General features: G+C 38.1%; 1 long non-coding RNA gene across 1 annotated transcript in view; it reads right to left on the reverse strand.

The window, feature by feature from the left end:
- Positions 1–800: 800 nt before the first annotated feature.
- LOC108640938 overlaps positions 801–23772 on the reverse strand; it is a 43451-nt gene continuing 20479 nt past the window's right edge. Inside the window, exon 3 of the long non-coding RNA XR_001921607.1 lies at positions 801–852. This is a non-coding gene — a long non-coding RNA (uncharacterized LOC108640938). The remainder of the gene's footprint in view (positions 853–23772) is intronic.

Here is a 23772-nt window from a genome sequence, read left to right on the forward strand (position 1 = left end):
AATTAAGCCTTCATAAAGCTTTAATGAAGGAAGAGATCTTTAAGTTATCTGTAATAAAATGTACTTGTCATGGTTGTTTGCCTGCATATTCTGATAATGATTTGAGGACCAGGAAGGACTTTTTTTTCCCCACATTTTCTTCTTTTTTTTTTATTAAAAGCTCTCACATTTCACCTTTAAGGCATTATTGTGAATTTTATCTTGTTAATTGACTGCTCATATGGCAATAATTTTACACCACATTAAGTAATGTTGTAATTTGCTTTAATGCCCTCACTTAATGGGAACAAAATGCAGCATATATATAGAAACTAACTCCATACATATCCAGTATACACAGTTGTCATCTGGTTTTAGGTAAGAAGGGTATACATACGGGAGAAAGAAACATGGGAGGAATATATGCGCAGGAGAGGATGAGAAAAGCAACATAATAAACTGTCAAACTGAAAAGAATGGTGAGATGCTAATCCAGCAGGCATCAATTCCACATTGTTAAGTACATCATGAATGCTTTCTGCTGCTTCAATTGGGCTGAAAAACAGCAAGATAGAAGTAAGAACCTGATTAAACACATGACTGAATACACCAGGGATGACAGATTCGATGAATGTGTTTCTTACTATTTAGATAGGGGAAGTATCTTTAGTTTGTGTGTATAAGTAATAAAGAATTGGGAGAGGTGGAAAAGAAACTGTTATAGTTGCATCCCCAAGCAGCACAGTGACTGCCTTCACAGTCCCAACTCATTCACAAAACCCTTTTGGCACTGAAGAAAAGGGAATTCTGACACATTTCTTCTGCTTTTGTAGGGATCTGACTCTATGCTTGGCTCCATTATATTTCATTAATCTGTAAGTTAAGCATAAAAAAGCAGTAAAGCACTCAGGTAATGAATATTCAATGTTTTCTGTGAAACCTCAGAAGTTTAGAATGTTTTTCTATTCATTTTCAAAAAAAATATCATTTTGGGCCTTTATATATAATATTCTCCTAAACACCATAATAATTAAAATATTTATCCTACTCATATACACTAAACCACATTAATGACTAGAAATTGAATGGCATGAATTGAACTCATAGCTGTTTGTATTCTTGTTGGTGGCTCTCAATATTCCCAGAGCTACCATTTGGAAACTATTACTTTTCTGTCACTCACTACTCTTCTCCAGAAGGTCTAATGAACTGCATAGGTCAGCTTTCTGTCCTTGAATTAGAAAGAAGATCTAACACCTTTTCAGGACCTGATGGGACTTAAACTGTTGTACCAACTTAACTACACACTTCATGATATTGGATTTTGAGAGAATTGTGTACATCACTGAGGACACAAAATACTGTGGAAGGATTGAGATAAGCTACAGAGATAAAAAAATCTGAATTATATTTACTATTTTTTTTCTAAATCTGCAGACTTAAATATGTGTAGATACAACAATTAAAAACTTTGCAAACAATAGTACTAATAGCACTAAATATTCCTACAATTTTCTCAATTAATACAATAAGATTACAAAACAGTCATCTCCCTAGTTATCTTTATGCAAAGATAATTGCATGATTGTGATCTTGAAAACTTTGAATCAGATAGCTAACACAAAATTCCCACAGTTATTTTGAATTGGACACACTGAATAGACTGGCCAAAATTCAAGACTCTGGTCCTACCAATTTCCCTTGGGCTCCCCGTACTCAAGGTTTACTCTCAGCATAACTGGAGAGGTCAAATGCTGTATCGTTCCTCCCTGACCTATAACAAATAGAACCTGCACTTTTGATTTTAATTTTTGCAGTCAAAATGGCAGTACTTATTGACATACATAAACCTAGATGTGTAAATACATATATATGCAAATTCATAAGCACTACTAAATTTCTACAATGTTTACACAAGCTATTTTCACACTAGCCAATGACCTTCAGCTGCTCTTAAATGTTATTTATTTAATTTTTTTCAACAACAAATATCTCAATGCAAAGATTTTTTTAAAAATCACAGATAAGGAATTATTTTTTTCTTCCGAACTGTAAATAATGCAAATCTAAGCATGATGTTTTTAAGCATTTTTGCATTTACAAAAAAAAAAAACAAACAACAGAAATCTTTAATTTCAAGGAAAAAAATCTACTTGTAAATGCTCTTCCAAATTTTTCTTGCCTTTAATAGAAGTTATCGTGATAGGTGTAAGACAGCAGAACTGAAATCTGGAATTTGTACTTGTATGGCATGGACCTGGCACTTGTTGTTTGTTTTACATAAGACACCAACCTCTCAAACCACACTAAGTTTAAGCTCCTGAAGATAAGCCTTTTCTACTCCAATTTTTCCAGAGCAGAGGGTTTTCCTCTTTCCCTCAGTTATGGATAGCCACGTGGATCCCACATTCTATTCACTATCAATATTTTTGGACCCTCCAGTCATTTCTTGTCACTGCCTCAGCAGTTACTGACCACATTTCCACTGATAGCTTGGCCTCCAGCTACCATCATAAAGGTTAGCATTCACACAATAAAAATGGATCAGGTTTGATGAAGGAAGGGTTTGCATTAGCTGCAATTCACTGATTTCCCCTCAAGACATATCTCCCAACTGCTTCACAATTACAAATCCTTTCTTTAATCAACCACAATGCATGCACAGTCCTAGTTACAATGTACTAGTGCAAAGAATGCCATAATGTAAAGGATTAGAAAACACTGTTTTGACTCACTTGTTTGTCTTTTCATGGTCATTCTGGGACCATATGTTCTCATTTTCCCTATGCAGAGAAAGAGGAGAACACCTTGTTTCCTGCATCACACTCACAGTTAAACAAAACTGGTTAAGGAAGTTAACAATCTTCAAGCATGATGTCAACCAGTACACAACTGTAGGAGGATAAAAGCAGTAGTGCTGGAGAAAAGGATCTGGGAGTCCTAGTGGACAACAAACTGTCCATGAGCCAGCAGTGTGCCCTGGTGGCCAAGAAGGCCAACAGAATCCTGGGATGCATTAGAAAGGGCATTGCCAGCAAGTCAAGGCCCTGGTGAGGCATATTTGAAGTACTGTGCATTTGAAGTACTGTGTTCTGGGCTCCACAGTACAAGAGAGACATGGAATTCCTGGCGCACATCCAGCAGAGGGCTACTAAACTGGTCAAGGGTCTGGAGAATCTCTCTTACAATGAAAGGCTGAGTGGGCTGTCCAGCCTTGAGAAGAGGCAACTGAGAGGAGACTCATTAAAGTGTGTAAGTATCTAAAGAGTGGGTGTCAAGAGTATGGAGCCAGGCTCTGCTCGGTGGTGCCACCCAATAAAACAAGAGGCAATGGGCAGAAACTGATGCACAGGAAGTTCCACTTGAACATGAGGAAAAACTTCCTTACAGTGCAAGCGACTGCTCACTGGAGTAGATTGCCCAGAGAGATTGTGGAGTCTCCCTCACTGGAGATATTCAAGAACCATCTGGACACAATCTTGTGCCATGTGCTCTGGGATGACATTGCTTGAGCAGGAAGGTTGGACCAGATGACCCACTGTGATCCCTTCCAACCTGACCCATTCTGTGATAGCACAGTTCAGAAACCTGAATCTGAATATACAAATCACACAAGTTTTGTACTCTAGGTCCAAATAACACTTTGGTTTTCTGTTGAGTACCCCGTACAAGTGTAAAAGATACTCAGAGCAGGACCAGAATTTTTTCATGTCTTTGTCTCATACTTGTCACTAGCAATTAAGATTACACACACCAAAGAGGTCCTGGGAGGAATGTATTCTGCTCAAGGACAGTATACACATGATCTATTTCCCTAGGGAGGGGAATTTCCCATGCAGCAATATAAATTAAAAATCTGTCCCAAGGGGACTTGCTTCTAAATACTGTACAATTTTGATACTGGAAACAATTCTTGTCTTCTTCTGTATGATGATATCCCAAGGGCTGGAGGTCTCCCTTTCCTCAGCAAGCTGCTGTTTTCTGAACAGGTCAGCATCAGTTTTCATTCCTTCTCAAAAATTGCAAAAACACCACTGCAACAAATGAGAATTTGTTATCCTTTTCCCTTCTCATACTGACTTGCAATATAGCCCTTTCAGAAAAATATCTAAGTTCTAAGCACAGGAGACAAGGTAATACTAAATAAAATTTGCTAGAAACAGTAGCCAGGTGGAGTAATGCTGGTAGAAAAATCTTTTCTTTACATTCTCCAAAACGCCAGGTTATTCCTTGTTGCTTTCATTTAAAAAAATTTTCTTACTTGAGATACCGGAAAGTTTTGATTTGTGGGGGATTTGGATTGTGTCCAAAATTTCAAAAACTCAAGTCTGGAGCAGACAGCACAAAAATTGTTCTGAAATTTTAAAATTTCTATGACTTTGTTGCTATTGTTACTGTAGTTCATGTCCATCCTATAGCCTGCATCTGACAGAAGATTGTATCAAAGCTCTTATTGACACAGACCTCAGGCAGAGCTGAATACCTTTTGGCAGCAAATGAAAATGGATCAGAAAGTAGGCAGCAGATCATAAAGGCAGTTCAATTTAAACCTGTAAAAATTTAGAAACTGAGATTTCTGGAAACCTATTCAGCACAGTGTAGCATTGTTAAAAATTGCCTTTTTCAGCCCAGTACAAAGTACAAAATGACAGCTCATTCCTGAAAAGCCTAACACATCTAGTCATGAGGAGATGCCGCTGTCAGCAGTAGTAGATTACTTCTTGTAGCATCTTATGAAGGGTTTCATTTTCTTTTAACTGAAGTAGAAAAATGTAGCTCTATTTATCCTACAGATTTAATGTAGAATGGAAAAGAACGTCTCTGTCCAGCTTACTTTGCACTTTATCAGCCACCACTAAAATGCATTATATAGCTCAAATAATGGTGCACACTTAACCTGTATGGTACCTCAGCATTTCTAATTATCTCCAATTTGTATCTAAACATGAAGCACAGCCTAATTTCCAAACTACTAACTTGAGGTCTTTGGAATATAAAAAAAAAAGCAACACATTAATTAGTTCCAACAATACACTTTATGAACTTCAGAAAGTTCAGCATGATATTAACATCAGAGTATGTGTTATGGTTTGTCTAAGTTTGGAAGTTCTTTTAAGTTTGAAAGTTATTTTACACTGCAATCTTCCATTTAGACTAATTGGGAATGGTTGTACTACAAATTGTGCATCCACAGTTTTGTTATAGCTGCTTCATGCATTTCTCTTCTTTAGTACCCACACAAATCTCTAATTTTCCAAAGTACATATACTCTTTTTCAGTTGAGACGCTACCAGCAAACCTCTGCAAAGCCACCACAAATTGTGGAGCTTCTATTACTATTGTGTTAGTTTTTGGTGTATCTTCTCTCAGTCTTTGGAATTTTGATCAGATTCCCACAACCCCTCTCCTGTTATACCCTTACTCATCAGAAGTCAGTGTCATCATCATTTTTAAACTACTGTTGAACAGTATGGTCTAAGCACTGAATGCTCTATCCCTGATGGACTTTAATACTAGTGACACAAGTGAGTAACAGCACTTTCACATAGGGACCATAGAGGGGATGCTGCCGCCCATGAGGGTGGTTCCATTGCTGTCCCCAGCATTTTCACAACTCTCATCAAATTCCTTCACTTTCTTATAAAATACGGCTATGCCAAAATCATGATGACTCTTCACACCTTTTGGCATCCCATTGACTCTCCACAGCTGGAACAAAAGATAGCAAGGGAGTCCTAAACTTCAGCATAAGACAAGCTAAAACAATGGCTATTTTACAACTGGTATGTGATGATGTCATGAACATGGGTTTTGCACAAGCCAGAATTGCAAAAAAAGTTTACCACATACAGAAGAGGTGAAACCAGGAAGCAAGCCCAGATCTGAAGAAGAGCGGTCAATAAATGAAATGCTGATACCACCAGAAGCAACACAGCAGTTTTGAAATGGGGAAGCATCTACATCTAGCTTACAGAACAATTTCTTCCAAATTTAGGTTTTTGTTTCAAGACATGTAGAATAAAAATACAAACAAAAGAAGAAAATGTAAATAAGCAATTCATATTCGACTGTCCTAGAACTTTCAGTTATTTTTCCCAATTACTTTGCAACTTAACCTGCCTTGCTCTTGCGTATTTATTCCTCAGGCAAGTCCTCATAAAAAATATTTCTATGACCACTTTCAGATGTGAATGAACAACAAAAAGATAAAACAGTTCCTTTTTTTGACAAATTAGGAGAATTTTCTACATGCCACAAAGTTGGAACAGAATACCCTCTCTAACAAATCAACTAGTGAAGCTTTCGTGAAGACATCTCCTATTACTTTAGAACTCACTCCAGGCTGATTTTGGCTTTGGGAGGATAGAACTGCAGAATATAGATGAAAAATTTGTTGTATGACCTTTCTTATATTTGTAATTCAAGTAAACTCTGTCTATTCTAAACTGACTGGCCCATATGTATTTGAAAGTGATGGTGGTAAAAAGCCAGAAAGAGTTAACAAAAGCACTAGTTTTCTCAAATATAACATCTAAATGCCACTTCAGCGTGAGGGTAGAAAGAAAATCAAGGCAAACTGCAGAAAGGGATATATTTATAGCAGAAAGAGTCTCATTTGGGAGAGTGAATTACATTTGCTTCTTCTCGAATGAGATGGACTGGTTTGTGATTGGGGTGAGTGAGTAAGGGTGGAAACTTCATAGATACACACATAAATATCACTTCATTGAACATTCAGAAGTTCTCTTGTCCACACTCAGACCTTTGAGGGAGACACAGATAAGCAAATGGGACAGATAAAATTAAGTGATTGCAGATAGCACCATAAAGTTTAATTACTGAATTTAACAGATGTGCCAATCAGGAAAAACACAAGAGTTACTGAAAAGCCCTGGTGCTCAGCCAATTAATCAAATAGCCGTGAGAAATTACCGTACTCACCCTTCACAAGTGGCACTATATGTAAATACAAACATAAACACTTTGTGCTCATGTGAGAGAAGAATGCTGACTACAGCATCTACCCAACAGCCAGGAAGTGTCATATATTTTGCTCTCCCTCATGGCCAGAGAGGCATTTTAAATCTAGAGCTATAGGAACAGCTCAGTCCCAAAAGGTATCAAGTGTGTCCTCATGCTAAGCACCTTAACCACCAAAAATCAATGACTGTTGATAACAAAGTCAGTGAAAATTTTTCTTAAAAACTGGGAAGGGAAATCACAGTAGGTGCTCTACAGCAAGAGGAAGAAACGGACTGTTATCAAAGGCAGAAGTCTATATTTTATATTTCTATTACATTTTCTTTTATGGAAAGTAAGTATAATAGATACACTGTCCTTGATCTGCTGGAGAACTGTTCATTAAAAGGAAAAACTCTACATAAAACTGTCCAAAACAAATAATTCAGCCCTCTCCTGGGTTAATATATTTTTGATTTCTACCACCAAGGCTGCAATGAAATAATTTGGGTCAAACTCCTACCAAGTTCCTGGTACTGAAATCTATTTTCTAATTCATCTAACACAAATTTATAGTGATTCCTGGGCAGTTTGTCACCCCTTTTTAAAAAAGTCATCTTGAATGTCACAGAGAAGCCATTCTGATTTTCTTGACTCACCCATAGTTCCCAGTGGCATTAACAGCGTAGAAATGTAAGTTGGAAGAAATACCAGAGACAAAGATTTGCAACAATTCAAAGTGGAAAACCAAAAAACACACAGAGGATCCTCCTTTTCAAGCCTGTTCTGCCATTTGACCAGACTGAGGTAGATATTTAATATCTTCACTAGCTGTATCTTCTGATTTTGAATGTCCTCCACTACCAGATTGCATTGAAATTTTGTGTTAATTCCAGATGGATTTTCTTACTTACAAAAAAACCAGAATGAATAAGAGAATCACATCTAAATACTACTAAAATTAAGCCACATTACACTTGACAGACCACAGAAAAGATTTATGTTCTTGCAACCTCATTTGTTGATATTTCAATTGAAAGTAACAGCAAATGAATCTGAAGTGTAAACCTAAAATACAGCCGCAAAGATGATAATTCAGTCTCCTTTAGGGCAGAAAAAGTAAATTTATATGGTCAAATTAGAATAAGTGATTGTGGGGAAGGTAATTACATTACTAATATCTGCCAAGCTCCCAATAATGCTAATTTGAGACAGGTTACTCAAAGACTGGCTTTCTCTATGCTTATAAAGAATGATTGTAAATCTCCTTTGGTCATTTTCATGTCCCATAGGAATAAATTCTTTAAGAGGTCCAGGACAGTTCATGCTAAGACCTCAGATATCAAAGAGCTTGTCAAATGCCTTCAGGGTAATTATTACTGTGAGACTAGCTGTGACATTTCAGTAAAAAGTACATGACGAGAAAGGAAACAATTGCAGAATTAAAAATAACAGAGATTTTTGAAAATATTAAATACTCTTGGACAGGTGCTATTTCACAACACAATCCACAATTGCATTTATTCAATTTTCAGGAAGGCACAAATCAAGATCTGCTATTTCATTCAGCTCATTGGTGAATCCTAAGCGAGGTCTCCAGTCTGTTTTCTAGTATGGCTTGCAGTTTCTCTTGACACCTCTGCAGAATGTTCCTTATGAATAAAGGCAGGGGGACAGGGGGAAGGTGGCTCTTCAGCCTCACTCTCTCCAAACAGGCTGCTGTAGGACTGACTGGAAATGCAAGACAACAGTTGGCTCTGGTAATATATTCTTTTCAGGCTCTGTGACAAAGGATGTAGGCAGGCAGTGCCATGAAGGCTGTGGCTGTAGAGATAACCCCTCTTTCATTGATGAACCCAGTTCATCAGTGAAAGAGGAGCTGAATAACTGTGCCACCGGATCATGAAAATGAAAAGCTCTTGAAGTTCCTTTGTTCAGCAGCCTCCCCACTCCAGCATCAGTGAGGAGCCAAGAGCCTGCTGCTGTGCAAGGGAGGGGGATTCAAACCACTTTCATGAATATGGAGTGTAAAAGAATGAAAAGCTCTGTTACAAAGGAAGAGCGTCAGTATTGCATGGATAGCTCACACTCAGGGGAGGTTTTGTCACCACTGCAATGGATTTTATTAACTGCATAAGCCTCAGCAGTAGACCTTGATTGCATGAGTGCCTCCATCAGAACACCAAGATCTAAGCTGATACTGCTAATACCATATTTACTAGATTTACAGGTAAAACTCCTCGTATTCCCAGAGAGATTTGTCTTCTTGTTGATAGTACAAAGATTAAGGTGAGCCATCATCTCTTCCTATAGGCAAAAAACATAACAAAGCGTTTTATTGTTCATGTGCTCAGCAAACCTGAAAAATGTTACTCAAGTGCAGAGGAACTGGTTTTCCTAGTCTTCTGACTGGCAGCTTCTTGCTTATACACTGGACAGAACAAAGTTGGTTGTTCTGCATTTGTTTACCTACAGGAGAATGGGTGCCAAGGCATGAACGAACATTGCCTTGCATCCTCCAGGAGGACAAGGTTTTTCCAATGAGACTTCCAGTTTAATTTCATAAAAAGAAAAGAGGAATTCCCTGAACTGAAAAAGTTTGGTGAACTGGGATTTTTTTTAACCATCTTCAAACTTATATGAAGTCCTAGCCAAAAGTAATCATTGGTGATTTAAGTCAAGAATATCAGACAATAAATGTTTCTATTTACTCTGCTTACAATATCAAGGCATTTTTTCTTGCTTCTCATCAAAGAGAGAGTAGGTCCTCCGGGATGGGGTTTTTCAACCTCATCAAAATGATGTAGCTTTCAACCCACAAACAGAATGCAGTTTTTAACTGTATAAGTCCACAGAAATTAGGTAAGATATCTTCATTTATACTAGTACTGGTTTATGTTCCTAGGAGGATTTTTCCAACTAATTTTATTCTGATTTATTCAGAAATTAGGGCAGTGCACTGCTGCTTCTGCAAATGTCTGAAAGAAAGCTGTCTCTATAGTCCAGAACAATCTTGCTGTTTGCTTGTTTTGTTTATGACTGTTTAAAATATTTAAGCTTCTTTAGAAATAAAGGAAAACAATGTCTGAAACCATGGGTTCATTAACCAAACAGACCAGAACTGTACACAGCTCAGAAGATATTAAACTATCCCACCTGTGACTAGGTTTGAGAATACTATGGAAGATAGCGTTGAGCTTAGAGAAACGTAATTCAAAAAACTCCATTAGTATAATAATAGGCTTGTCTACTGGCTCTGTTTCCCAGCTACAGTGCATTAAATGTCATTTAACTGTTCCAATAAATTCAGGCTCATGGGGACAATTGGAAAGCAGGAGAATGGAATAAACCGATATCATAGATGGATCAATAGACAACACAAAGATGTAATAAGCAGTTAATATGTTGAGGATGGAGCCAATATGAGAAATCATTATTAAGTTGTTTTGAAATTCTAACATTTGAAAAATGCTCCTCTGAATTAGTAGCTAATTTATTGTATGCTTCTACAGGTCTCCTGTTACATCCAGATGAGTTACTCCTACAACTTATTTAGCAAGAGGAATGAAACAATTGCCAACACAAAGTTGTTCTTGTCAGATGTAAACTTGTAACAAGATCATTAGTGCTATGCTTTAAAGACAAACTGAGTATTTCCTGGGATTTTCTGGTTTCCCTGAGAGAACAGAGCACAGTAAGAAACTGTCTTGTGTACTATCAATGTCAGTACAGCAGGGAGTTTATCAAGAGATTTATATTTTCACAGCTCACTTTCCTACAAATAAATATTTCCAAAGTAAATGTTTTTTGTTGTGTAGTCCAATTTGTTTTCAGACCAGCTAAGCCTGTTAGAAGAAGAATTACCCTCAGCCACGGTGCCTGTACGCAAACTCATCACACAAAAACCATCCAATGCACCTACAGCCACAGCTGCCAGAGCTCCTTTGCTGGCTGGTGCAGTCCTCAACAGTGTGTGGCACAGCATTTTCACCATCAGGGTACTATAACATGTCACACCGCTCACCTTCATGGCTTCTTCTGCTGAGCGAGCAGGCACCGCATGATGGTTTTAAACCTGCTCTGCTACACTGCCACCTAGTCTGTGATTTTAAGCCTCCTTACGGATTTCCTTGACAAAGGAAGAATTACCTGCTGTTCTTTAGATGAGGGCGAAATCAAACCTTAGAAAAATTTATTTGAAGTCAAATAAAACATCCAGTTGTCTTCATCAGAACAGGGCACAGAGCTCCTCACTGCAGAGGTACTGCTCTTGAGAAAGATGGTCCTACTAAAAAATCAAATCATGCACCCAACTAAAGGTAGGTATCAAACGGGCATATGGGCATACTGAGAACCCCATCCGTTTATTTCTACTTTATTTCTGAAAGATGGTACAGCAAGAAGAGAGATGAGAATGCTAATAAATTGGAAGTGAATAATGGTTCCCAGGTACCAAGTCCTTAGGCTTGGATTGGAGAGGAATCCGGCAGCAGTGCCTTCTTTCTACAGCTGATGCAAGGTGTTGCTGTTACATCTCCCATAATGGGACAATTACGTATTATGAAAATCATTGTGCAAGGGGTTTCTTACGTCCTACAGTGACAACTGTAAAGAAAGAATCTGCCCATTTCCGACCTTTTTTGCAGATATTGTTCACCGGTGCAGACTGGGAATGCAGCCACACTGCAGAGGCTGCATTGCTTCCCTCCCTGAAGATGAACAGGCTTGGCCATAGCCCGGCCTGCAACCTTTCCACTTACAGGGTTATGCTCACGTTACTATTCCTGCTCATGCTGTCTTCATTGTCAGTGAAGGAATCACCAAGGCCATGAATAATCCTTTCCACACATCTTTAAACCCTCACAAACCAGACTTTTTACATTCTGCTGAAAATTTCCAAGAGAGAACTGAACTTTGCTTCTGAAAAAATTTACAAAAACTATAGAAAATTTGCATAGTTCAAAATCAGGGAGAACAACCTAGACAAAGCAGCACAAGCACAAATACAGGCTGGGTGGAGAATGGATCGAGAGCAGTCCTGAGGAGAAGGGTTTGCAGGTGTCGGTGGACGAGAAGCCTGACATGACCCAGCACCATGCACTTGCAGCCCAGAAAGCCAACTAGACCCTGGGTTGCATCACAAGAAGTGTGGCCAGCAGGTCAAGGGAGGTGATTTTCCGTCTCTACTCAGCTTTCATGAGACCCCACCTGGAATGCTGCATCCAGCCCTGGGGCCCCCAAAATAAGAAGGACATGGACCTGATGGAGCAAATCCAGAGGGGGGCCACAAAGATGATCAGAGGGCTAGAGATCCTCTCCTAGGAAGACAGGCTGAGAGCTGTGGAATTGTTCATCTCGAAGAAGAGAAGGTTCCAGGGAAACCTTATTGCGGCTATTCAGTACCTAAAGGGGCCTACAAGAGATCTGGAGAGGGATGTTTTTACAAGGGCATGTAGCAATAGGACAAGGGGGAATGGTCTTAAACTGATTTAGATTTAAATTAGAAACTAGGAAGAAATTCTTTACTCAGTGGGTGGTGAGGAACTGGAGCAGGTTGCCAGAGAACTTGTGGATCCCCATCCCTGTAAGTGTTCAAGGCCAAGTTGGATTTGAGAACCTGGTCTTCTGGAACGTGGCCTTGCCCATAGCAGGAGGCTTGTAACAAGATGATCTTTAAGGTCCCTTCCAACCCAAACCATTCTATGATTCTATACATTTTGATTTTTTTTTTTTTCAAATAGAACTCAGTTGCTCATTAATTTGCTGGACTCCTCATTTACACATAAGATGCAAGACCTGTAAAGGAAGACACAGTCTCTTCACTATTTGCACCCTTATTTGCAGTTTGCTTAGTAAAGTGGGATTCTGATTTTTACAAGTTCCTAAATATCACTACAAAAATTAAAATAATTAATTAAAGTAATAACACACTTTCTCAGTGACATCAGTTTTTGTGCCTAACTCTTTGCTTTGGGGCACCTACACTAGGAAAATTATAACAAAAATGGTCTGGCATCTCCATTATGGCTAAGTACTTTTCTGAGTCAGAACTATAATCTGTGAACTAGGTAATTATTTCAGGAAGGTCTTTTTTTTCCAGACATTTGTTCAGTAAATGAACAATGTTGAAATAAGTAGGTTTGAGATTAATTATTTTTCTCAGGAGCCCCAGCAGGATTCAGTGGGAGGTTTGTTGCAGTGATTTTGTTAACTGCTTTGAGGATTTGTGATCTGAATTTATATCCAGGGTTACTGAAATTGTGCAATATAGGTGACCTTCCACTGGTTTTAAACAAAAGAAAGGGAAAACATGCAAATCTGGCACAAAAGAAGGGAATGACATGCAACTGAGAAGGTATGTTCCCTTGCATTTCTCTTTTGTTGAGGCAGAAGCAAATAAAGTGCCCCCTCTCTGACATTCACACAGTCACTATCTATATTGAGAGGCTTTTATGAGTGTTTCTCTACACTTTCCAACATGGGAAGAGAAAGTTAAACATGGAAACAGCAGGCACAGACAGATGGCTTCACTCGTATTACCCAGTGTAAGCATGTCAGCAGGTGCAGCTTCTCATTTCCACTGGTGGGCCCATAAACTCTCTTGCCCTTCTCATAAAAATTATGAAACATATGAAACACCTAACGATTTTCAAAATGTAACCAGAGGCACTGAGTGGCCCAGTCTTAGAGCCAAACTTGATTCCCATTTCTTTTAGGTATGGTCTGGTTAGTTCTGTGACAGAAGGTTTGAATCCTGGTTTTGCTACACTTCTTCCAGGAGCCTTGCTGAAATCTGTCTTCTGTCTTAAGAAAAATTACATAAAGCAGCACAGCAGCAACTATCAGTATTAATCTAAATTAAATCAGTATTGTGATTGCAATTTCCTCAATCTCTTCTATCTGACTGGAATATACTCTTCATTTAACTATCCACAGTGATCCGTTACCCTTCTCTTGAAGCATTATCCCCAAAATTTAATATGTTGCCCCACTTTCCAATTCTTTTAACAGAAAAATGAAAGTGAACAACAGAAAAATCAATCAACAGCTGATAAAGCAAGTCTCTTTCTTCTTGGAAATATCAGCTATAGCACAGGGTGCTACACAACCCACATGAGAGTCACGTTAGAAATGTATCTGAGAGCATGAACAAAGATACAACAAGGAAAGGCAATAAAATAAGGTGGAATTGTATAAGAAAGAGGCTAATTTAGCATAAAGGGAATATTTACAGTTTCATAGATCATCTTTATGATTGAATCCTGCAAGGCTTTTACATTTATCTTAAGAAATGTACACTTTTGCATTACTGAGAGGCAACAATGCATCACAAGTCTTTTTACATAAATCACATGAAGCAGACTTGGCTTAATTCTTCATTCAGATACAGTATATAAAATTCAGGTTCCATCATGGTGCACTTCTCTGTCTTAAAAAGCTAAGACCTGGAAAGCTAGGTTTTTAACAAGTCTGAAGCTACTGAATGATTTTGTACTTTCTCAAAACATGGTCAAAAATGCCCACAGTGGCCAAAGCTTTTGATAAAGAAAACAGTACAGAAAGACTGTATTTGACATGTGTCTATGGAAAGTCTGCTAGAAGATGTTGGTTTTTTATTTGAAGGAATGTAAGCAGAAAGCATTTTCTTTTTTAGTGAATACAGCTTTTCCTATCCCACTGGTAAAATCTAATTTTTCACCCTTGAGCTGTTAATAATTAATAAGAATTCTCATTAAATTTCTGATATACACATCCTTGGGCATTTACTTTCCTAAGCAGATAGAAATTCTTGCCTTACAACACAATTATGAACAAAGCCACCACAATGCTACTTACTTATGATTTGTGTTTCAATAACAACACAGCTGAACAACAGATTTTTCTGAATTTTTCACATGAAGTAGGTTAAGATCAGTGTTAAATAAAAATTGCTATTCATTTATAAATCTCCAATTCAACTTCAATAAAGTGACTTCCCAGAGTGATTTACTACTGCTAACACAATGCAAAAATTTTTGTTCAGAAGGCAAAAGTTCACTAAAGACATATTTTACAAAGAAAAGTTCTCATCAGCATCCTATACAGACATTGATGGACTTCAGGATACTTCTTTATGTTTCCACTCTAGGTTTCAAAATAAATACATGCAAGAGATATTTTACCATTAGTTGTAGCACTTGATCATGCAAAAAGTTCCTCAATATTTTCTGATGAAACAGCCCATGCCCTCAAAGGCCATAGTGAAGCTAATTCAAGGGATTGTCTTAAAACAAGAAAAGTTGTTTAAGCTTCTCTGAGTAGTGAAACAGAACTTGAATTTTCATTCAGTGGGCTGGACCAAGATCAAGATCAGAGTTTCTTGATGTACAGTTTATCTTCTACAAATGTTTGATTGCTATTTAAAGTCCATTAAAAGGAAAACAGTGTATGTTTCCTGGGTAAATTACAGCTTCCAGCACAGGACAGCAGAAAGAATATGCTGTTGTGCCAGAGAGTGTGAAGAAAAATTGTTATGAAGTAAGATAAAAGTAGAGGATTCTACTTTATTAAATAACAAGTTTCAAGAGAGTAGTAAATTGTTTAAAAATGACAACACAAACATAACCATTGCACAGATTTCACAGATACTACAGAATATGCTGTTCACTATTTAAAGTGAAATGATATATAACTGCATACTTCAAAGTGTATAATGCCAAAAAAACCCTTTGATAATGACAAAAACACTTCATTTTCACAGTAATTCACTAATATACCGAAAGGGAAACTTGTCAAAAGTATAATTGCTTTATTACATTACATTAGAAAAATATTGTTTTGTAGCTGATTAAGAAAAAAGGTTTATACAGTATACATCAAAGACAAAATTATACCAGTCACCAGGTTCTCAAAACAATCTCCTTTCAATTCATCAGTGAAAGTGAAAATGCATGCACATCTACAGACTCCTCTATGGGATACACTTCAGTGTCCCTCATTCCTCCTCAGCTGGGAAGGTCATGCTTTTGCTTTCTCTTCTTCCTTTGTCGGTAACCCAATCCTCTCCTCCCTTCTGAGACACAAAGGCAAATTATCTCCTCAAATCACCTTAAAGCCTTGTTTTGTCCCTGTTGTTTAATAGTCACTTCCTTATGAACCATTTTGTGACACTCTGTATGAACGCTGCTATATGATATAAATTATCTTGTTTTCATTTGATGGAGTTCCAGAATAAGTTAAGCATTCCAAATAGTCACACAAAGATGTGTATCAACAAACCCTTCCCCTTAAAAAAAAATTTAATTAGAATATTCTCTTCCTTAGAATTGCATCATTGGATGCAAAATTGTAACTGTGACAGAATGGAAAATTAAAGCATTTCAATCAATACAGAAACATAAACACTATGCTCCAGGTAAAAGGGTAGCCTATCACATTCTATCTATTATTACAGACTCAGAGGATACTTTTTCCTGTTTTATGTAACTTTCCCTGAAGCTTGATGCCTCTCGATTACAAGCTGCAGTCTTCTCCAAGTCTGCCATAAAGTTGAATGCACAATTTGTAGCATGCAAGTATATGAAGGAGAAAAGTTATTCATTTCATTATCATCGTCTGATAATACTCTATTCAGAAAGAAGCAAGAAGAAATAAAGAACGAACTGGTAAATGTCAATATCCCATCACATGCTACATGTTGGCTTATTCAAAATACTGCTTGTAAAAGTATATATACTATATTGAAGACATCAGTTATTCAACAAATGTTGCTGAATTCACTTTTATTTTGCAAACAGTAATGCACAATTGACAAACCAGGAACTGATAAAGGAACACTGAAAGGGATGTTATGGGCCATCATATCCAGCCTGTTGCTAAGGCAGTTTTTCCCTAACTGATTACAGACATTTTTTAGTAAATGATAAAATAATGTCTTTCTCTTCCTCGGCTATTTGCAACAGAGTAGCTCTATGTTAAAAACAGAAAATCCCAATACCAGTTCCTAAATACAAGGTTTTGCACTTTGCACTTTTAATTTCAGCCCATTTCTCTCCATTCACTCACCCTGTCTTTGATTTGGCAATGCCTCCTGGCTTCATCCATTACCAAATTTCACAAGTGCTTCTTCTTGTGCAATGCAGATGCTAAAATCGGCTCCAAAACCACTCTTCAAGGCATCAGACTGTTATCCTCGCTCTAGAACAACTATTCAACAGCCAAAAAAGCTGCTGCCCCCTCTCTGTCACTAGTTCCTACTAAACTTACCGTATTTAGGCCTTGAAGAAAGAAAAAATTCCTATGCAAAATCTTTGGGGACAATTTCCATATTCTTCAAAAGAATAACTGCCCACCCAAACCCACAGTCTATATTATATGGTTTGGTATTAATTTTCATTTATTCTGTCTTGTGAATATTCAAGCCTGAAGTAGTATAATTACGCAGATTATGTCCACATAACCTGAAGCAGAATTCAGGCTTGAAAAGTAGACATAAAGTTTACGATTTTTTTTTTGACCCCAACAAATATTCCAATCAGAACCCCCTCAAAATTACACTATTTACACACTCTTCAGTATATTTGTTATCTTTCTTGTAAACAGAGGTTATTATATTTGTATGGCATAAGTTATTTATTTTAATGAAGAAGCACCTGAAACAACAGGGGTTCCCACACTGAAGGCATCACTGAAACAATCAGTAATGATATAGTACCTGCTCCAAGACGCTTACAAAGATAACACTCAGTATGTATATATACATATATATATATAAGTTACCTGTGGGAAAGGGAAGGTGTAAAAAGAAATAATGGTCTTCAGCACAGCTACAAGTCAGTGAAAAGAATGTAGATTTTAAATCACCTGCCTTTGCAATATATATGTAACACAGGAAACGGGATTGCATTTGTTTAGTTCCCAAGCAAACTAAAATGAATTAGTAATAAATGAGAGTGCAAGCCATCCATTTGGTTTTACTCAGTTAGAGACCCAACCCTGCTGAACACATTAAACTAGAAATCCTGAAAAAGAGGCACAGTTTTGCAGCAATCTTATCTGCAATTAAATTGTAAGATCCCTGTAGCAAAAGGCTCACTTGGGTATTTTGAAAAATAGTGATTTCCTTCCAAATACCTTTTTTTTTCTTTTGTACCAAACATTAAAAAACCATGAAGTAGGAGTTGAGTTGGTTGAAAATTAGACCTGCACAAATAGGCTATATTTCAAGACCCTTGTGATAACCTTAGCAAATTAGAAGGGAAAAAGATCGACTCACATTAGCAAGCATAGTATGGCCAGTTTCATTCTGCTGAGACAGAGATAATTCAGCACTTCTACACATTTCATTTTAATCATCACAGAATTAGTCGTCAAAGATTACAACTGCTTTCAAAGGAAATGTTAAATCAACAACTGGAAAAAATATATTAGAATACATTTTCCCAACAAATATGAATTCACTTTTATTATCAAGGTTTAGCCTGTGGTATCCTTAATATGCATCAAAATTACGACTATGTAGAAATTAATCTACTTTAAGTCCTGATTTTGAGTTTATAACCTTGCTGGGAGCATTTCCTGTACGTTAGTTGCTATGTCCTTCCCTTCATCTGTCCCTGAAAGACCCATCAGCAATTGATTGATTCTGCCCTTGTAGCAAGCACAGTGTTGTCCTAGTAGCACAACCAAGACCACCAGCCCAGGGCTATTGCTTTTCTAGTGACTCTAACTCATTGAAGATTGGAGGAGGGCAAAGTTCAAGAAGAAAGTGTGAGACTGCTACAGAACAGCAGGCTGACTGCAACCAAGAGCCAGGGAGGGGAGACACTGTTGAAGACACTGACAGACCCAAACACACTGTCAGGAAGCCAAATGAGGATGATTTTGCAGTAGAAACCTGTCATTTTTCAGTGTCTCTTGTGCTATGTGTATGATAGAGTGTATATGGCTTAAACTGCCATAAGACCCTTTCAAGATGAAATAGTTATTCAGCACACCCACAAGCACAGAGGGGTATTCATATCCTCTGTAAAGAGGAATCGACTTCTCACCACTGATCTTTCGTCATACAGCAACCAGTCAGAGCTCCACACCACAGGGAAGTGCAGTACCCCAAAGACAGTTTCCAAATATTTCTCAGATTCAGTTAGCTTGAAAGTCAGCCCAATACACAGCCTGGTGAGCATTCACAAGTAGAAAAAAAGCAGAGACATGACTGTAACAAAGACTTTATAACGATCTGATGTAAATAACCTGATTTCATATTCAAACAGTTCTCTGAGAAAGTAAAATGCAGAGTAAGATTGACAGATTGCAATGTACTCTTAAAGACTGAAGTACTATATGACACTACAGTGGAAACTAAAACTACAGGTAAGACTACAACACAGAATAAGCACATGGGAAGAACAAAAGCAGCTTGGCACATCTATCATCATGTTTTATTTTATAATGTCTGTCAGAACAGAAACCTGAGTGTGCCAACCTCTGAATCAAGTCCATAAACACTGCCATAATCTCTGACCTTGTCTATGTACACATGAAAAGCTCCATTAACTTGAAAAAAACCCAATGAGTAAAGTCAACTCATCTGTGCTTCCTTTTTGAATGGAACCACCCCAGAACCAGCAAATCGTAGACGACTCCTGTCAAGGAGCAAATTACTAAAACTGTTTCCTCAGTTTCTGCTTATATTTATGTACATAAATACTGGAAGCTTTCAAACCCCTGCAGGTAGCTGTCCTTTGTGCAGCAGGGCAGGCACAGAAGGTAGCAGTGAAATGTTATGGTCATGCAACGAGTTCTCATTCTCCTGGCACATGCTGTGGGCCATTTGACTGGAACTGAAACTGCAATACAGAAAGCAGATGCACAGTCTAAACCTCTTTAAGAACGGACATCCAAATGGACAACGTTGAGTTCCAAAACATCAGGCTTAGGCAAGCAAAGGGAATAAATACATAATGAGCTAAGCATAAACTGTAAAGGGATGATACTCAAATTTGTCAGTTGACTCGTGTCCTCATTAAAATTATTTTTTTCTTCCTAATTTCTAAAAGCCCCTTGTCCTTGTGAAAGAATGCAAGGGAAAATTAGAAATAAAATTTTTAAAAGTATTGCAGTTACTCTGCAGCATTTTTTCTCACTTTTAGAAGAAAAGTTTCTATCAGAAAATGTGACTGTTGTCCTAACTATTGCATTTGGTAAGAGGTACATTTGTAGGTTCAGAAAAAGAACTTCAACCAACCATAAAGAAAATCAGCAGATCTGATGTAATCTTGAAGGAAAAGAACTGACTTTCTTATTTAACCCACAATAGTACGTACATTTCAGGGAAATACCAGTGCCAGAGTACCAAATCATTATTACTGTCAATTTTGAAAAAAATATGCCACAGTGATAGTGTAACTACTACACAAAGTCACAGTGTAAGCAGCAAACAGCAGAAAGAACCATAGCACTGTACATCCAGCATGCTTGTTAAACTTCTAAACAATTTTTCCTCTGATCCCCCAACCGGCCCTCACAGAGTCTGCCACACCTTCTTATGCAGATCACAGAATCAGAGAATCAACAGAATATGCTGAGTTGGAAGGGACCCATATGGATCATCAAGTCCAACTCTTAGCCCTGCACAGGACCAATCCCAAGAGTCACATCATGTGCCTGAGAGTATCATCAAAACACTTCTTGAACTCTGTCAGGCTTAGTGCTGTGACCACTTCCCTGAGGAGCCGAGTCTGTTCCAGTGCCCAACTGCTCCCTGGGAGAAAAACCTTTTTCTAATATCCCATCTAAACCTCCGCTGACACAACTTCAGGCCATTCCTCTGGTCACCACAGAGAAGAGATCACTGCCTGTCCCTCCTCTTCTCCTTATGAGGAAGTTGTAACCGCAATGAGGTCTCCTCTCAGTCTCCTCTTCTCCAGGTTGAACCGACCAAGTAACCTCAGCTGGTCCTCATATGGCTTCCCCTCAAGGCACTTCACCATCTTCATGGCCCTCCTTTGGATGCTCTTTAACAGCTTAATGTCTTTCTTATATTGCTGTGACCAAAACTGCACACAATATTCAAGCTGAGGCCACACTACTGCAGAGCAGAGTGGGACAATCACCTCCTTCAATGGCAATGGTTTGCGTGATGCCCCTCAGGACATGGTTTCCCCTCACCTGTCAGGAACACAAAGGAAAATACAAAAATATCCTAATTGTGGAGCCAGTGCAAAACTAAGCAATTTACTTTTCTGTTTTTCAGAATGAATGATTGCACTTCAGAAAATACCATCTCCTTCTGGTTTTTCACACAATCTTTGCCAGTATTGGAATTAAGAGTGCATTTGCAGTAGTTAAGCCTGCTGGGAGTGAATTCTAGGTATGCAAGAGAGACAGAACTCTAACATTCTCCAGTGCTTGGAAGGTGCAGAACTAAGAGTAAGAGCATGTGACTACAAGGTTGACTAGCTGAAGAAAACAACACTTCTCAGAGAAGGGTGAAGATCTTATGAACTGGATGGATGGATGGATGGATGGATGGATGGATGGACGGATGGATGGATAGATGAAGGAAGCATTTAGGGCTTTCCCCAGAGGAAAAACTGGAAACAGAGTTTTCAAGACAACACTGGCAAACTAAATCATTAAGAAAAAGCCTTAATTTGGAGACTTTGAGTAGGAAAGTGCAAAAGTTATTCAGAATTACTACATACAGCTTTGTTGTGTACTCTCATCACTAAACGAAAGCCCAGAAGCAATATTTTATGCAATATACCATACATATGATCTGCATGTTTGTGTTCACTCAAGACTACACAGCACAGAGAGAAGCAGTGGCTTCCCAGCAGCAGACAGCACAAGACAAGGAGGCTTCTCAGACAGAGGCTAATGAACACTATTCTGCTACATTTGAAATTTTTTCAAAATATTAAAAGAGGACAACTTATTTTCACCACTTTTTTTTTCCTTCAGTATAGGAATTCTGTCTAAATCAGACTCTTCCTGCAAACAGGTGTACTTGTGGGGGTGGGACTAGTAAACCTATTTTTTCAGAAGAAATACTTTTCCAGAAAATGTCTCAGCATCCCTAACCATATAGTACCACATTAAATTTGAGTAGTCTCCTAAAGAAATAGCAAATAGGGAGAGTGCTTTACTAGGAACTGTGCCTCAGAGTGCTCCATCCCTCCTTGTATAGGACAGGAAAACCAATCCATACCACCTTTGACACAGAGGATGCATTGCATTTCCTTCCTTTTTGTACTACCAGGGTACCGATTCCTTCAGGATATGATAAACAGACTCACATCCCTTTTTTGCAACGTACAAACAAAAGATGTCCAGATTTCTTTGGTCCCAGTGGATGTGCCTAAAAATCAGTTGCAAACAAATGAGACAGTACTGAATCTCATATTGCACAGCTCACAGGAGTAAATTTCCACTTCATTTAACTTAGCACACCCGAGCACACTTGTGGTTTGTCTAGCTGTGCTTCCGTTAACATTAATATCATTTAGCTCATACAAGCCCATGATTTAGTTACTACATGCATTATAATGATACAGTATTAAAGATGCAATAGTAGGACCAAAGTTTAAACATTGACTCATGATAAAGGAATATAGGGATTTCTAAAACAAAATCTATAGCAAATCTGTAATAGATTATTCCACATTTCACCAATTATCATTTTCCTATGAATAAACTCACAGGAATGATGAGCTTTCCCCTTGATAGAGCAGACTGAGGTAACAAGAAGTAACTTACTTTGAGAAAAACTGCCTTAAGGTGGTATCAGATAGTAAATGAGATTTCAGTTCTGAGTACACTACCTCTGGATCTTCCAGAAAAAAAATCCCTACAAGCAGAAGATGGTTATGAAATTAGAATACATCTGGTTAGTTTTGGACATGCATATGAAAGAGAAGGTAATCATCATAACCTCAGTTTTGCTTTGTCTTTAGTAATTCCTAGGATTTCCTCAACGACAGATGAGTGAAGGAGAGGAAGAAAAAAAAAATCATTGTGCAGTTGTAAAATTCAATTTTATAAACCGAATTTTAACTACGGTGTGCTTCAGGTCATCAGTAGTAACTTCTTTCCAGCAGTAAAAAATTGACTGATGAAGATAAACTGACTGATTTTTTACCATAGAATGGTTTGGTTGGAAGGGACATTTAAAGGTCATCTAGTCCAAGCCTCCTGCAACAAGCAGGAACATCTTCAACTATGTCACGTTGCTCAGAGCCCCACCAAACCTGACCTAGAAGACTTCCAGGGATGGGGCATCTACAACCTCTCTGGGCAACCCATGTCACTGTTTCACCACCCTTATTGTAAAAAATTTCTTCCTTATTTCTAGTCTGAATTTGCCCTCTTTTAGTTTAAAACCATTACCCCTTGTCCTATCACAGTAAGTTCTCCTTTGAAGTCTGTCCACCCTCTTTAGGTACTAAAAAGCTCCCTGGAGCCTCCACTTCTTTGGGCTGAACTACCCTAATTTTCTCAGTCTTTCCTCATAGGAGAGGTGTGCCATCCCTTGGAACATTTTTGTGGCCCTCCTCTGGACCCGTTCCAACAGGTTCACATCTTTTCTGTACTTTTTCTGCGGTTTCGATTTATTGTTGTCTAAACTGGAAACCAGAACCTCTAATAACAGCTAGGTAAGTGAACCTTGCTTAGATCAAAACACGTGGCTGTGCCAATTAGTGACTAAGTAAACAGCAGCATGAAAAATGGCAACCCTTAATTACAGCCTCACGTGTAGTGCCGGGCATTCTGTATTTTCTATTTATTCAAAACGAACAGTAAGTAGCTTGCCACATGTTTCTCATGTCTCCAAGGACTAATTAAAACTGGCCA

This window comes from Manacus vitellinus, unplaced genomic scaffold, assembly GCF_001715985.3.
Source record: "Manacus vitellinus isolate BGI_N305 unplaced genomic scaffold, ASM171598v3 scaffold_1_pilon, whole genome shotgun sequence".
Classification (NCBI taxonomy): domain Eukaryota; kingdom Metazoa; phylum Chordata; class Aves; order Passeriformes; family Pipridae; genus Manacus; species Manacus vitellinus.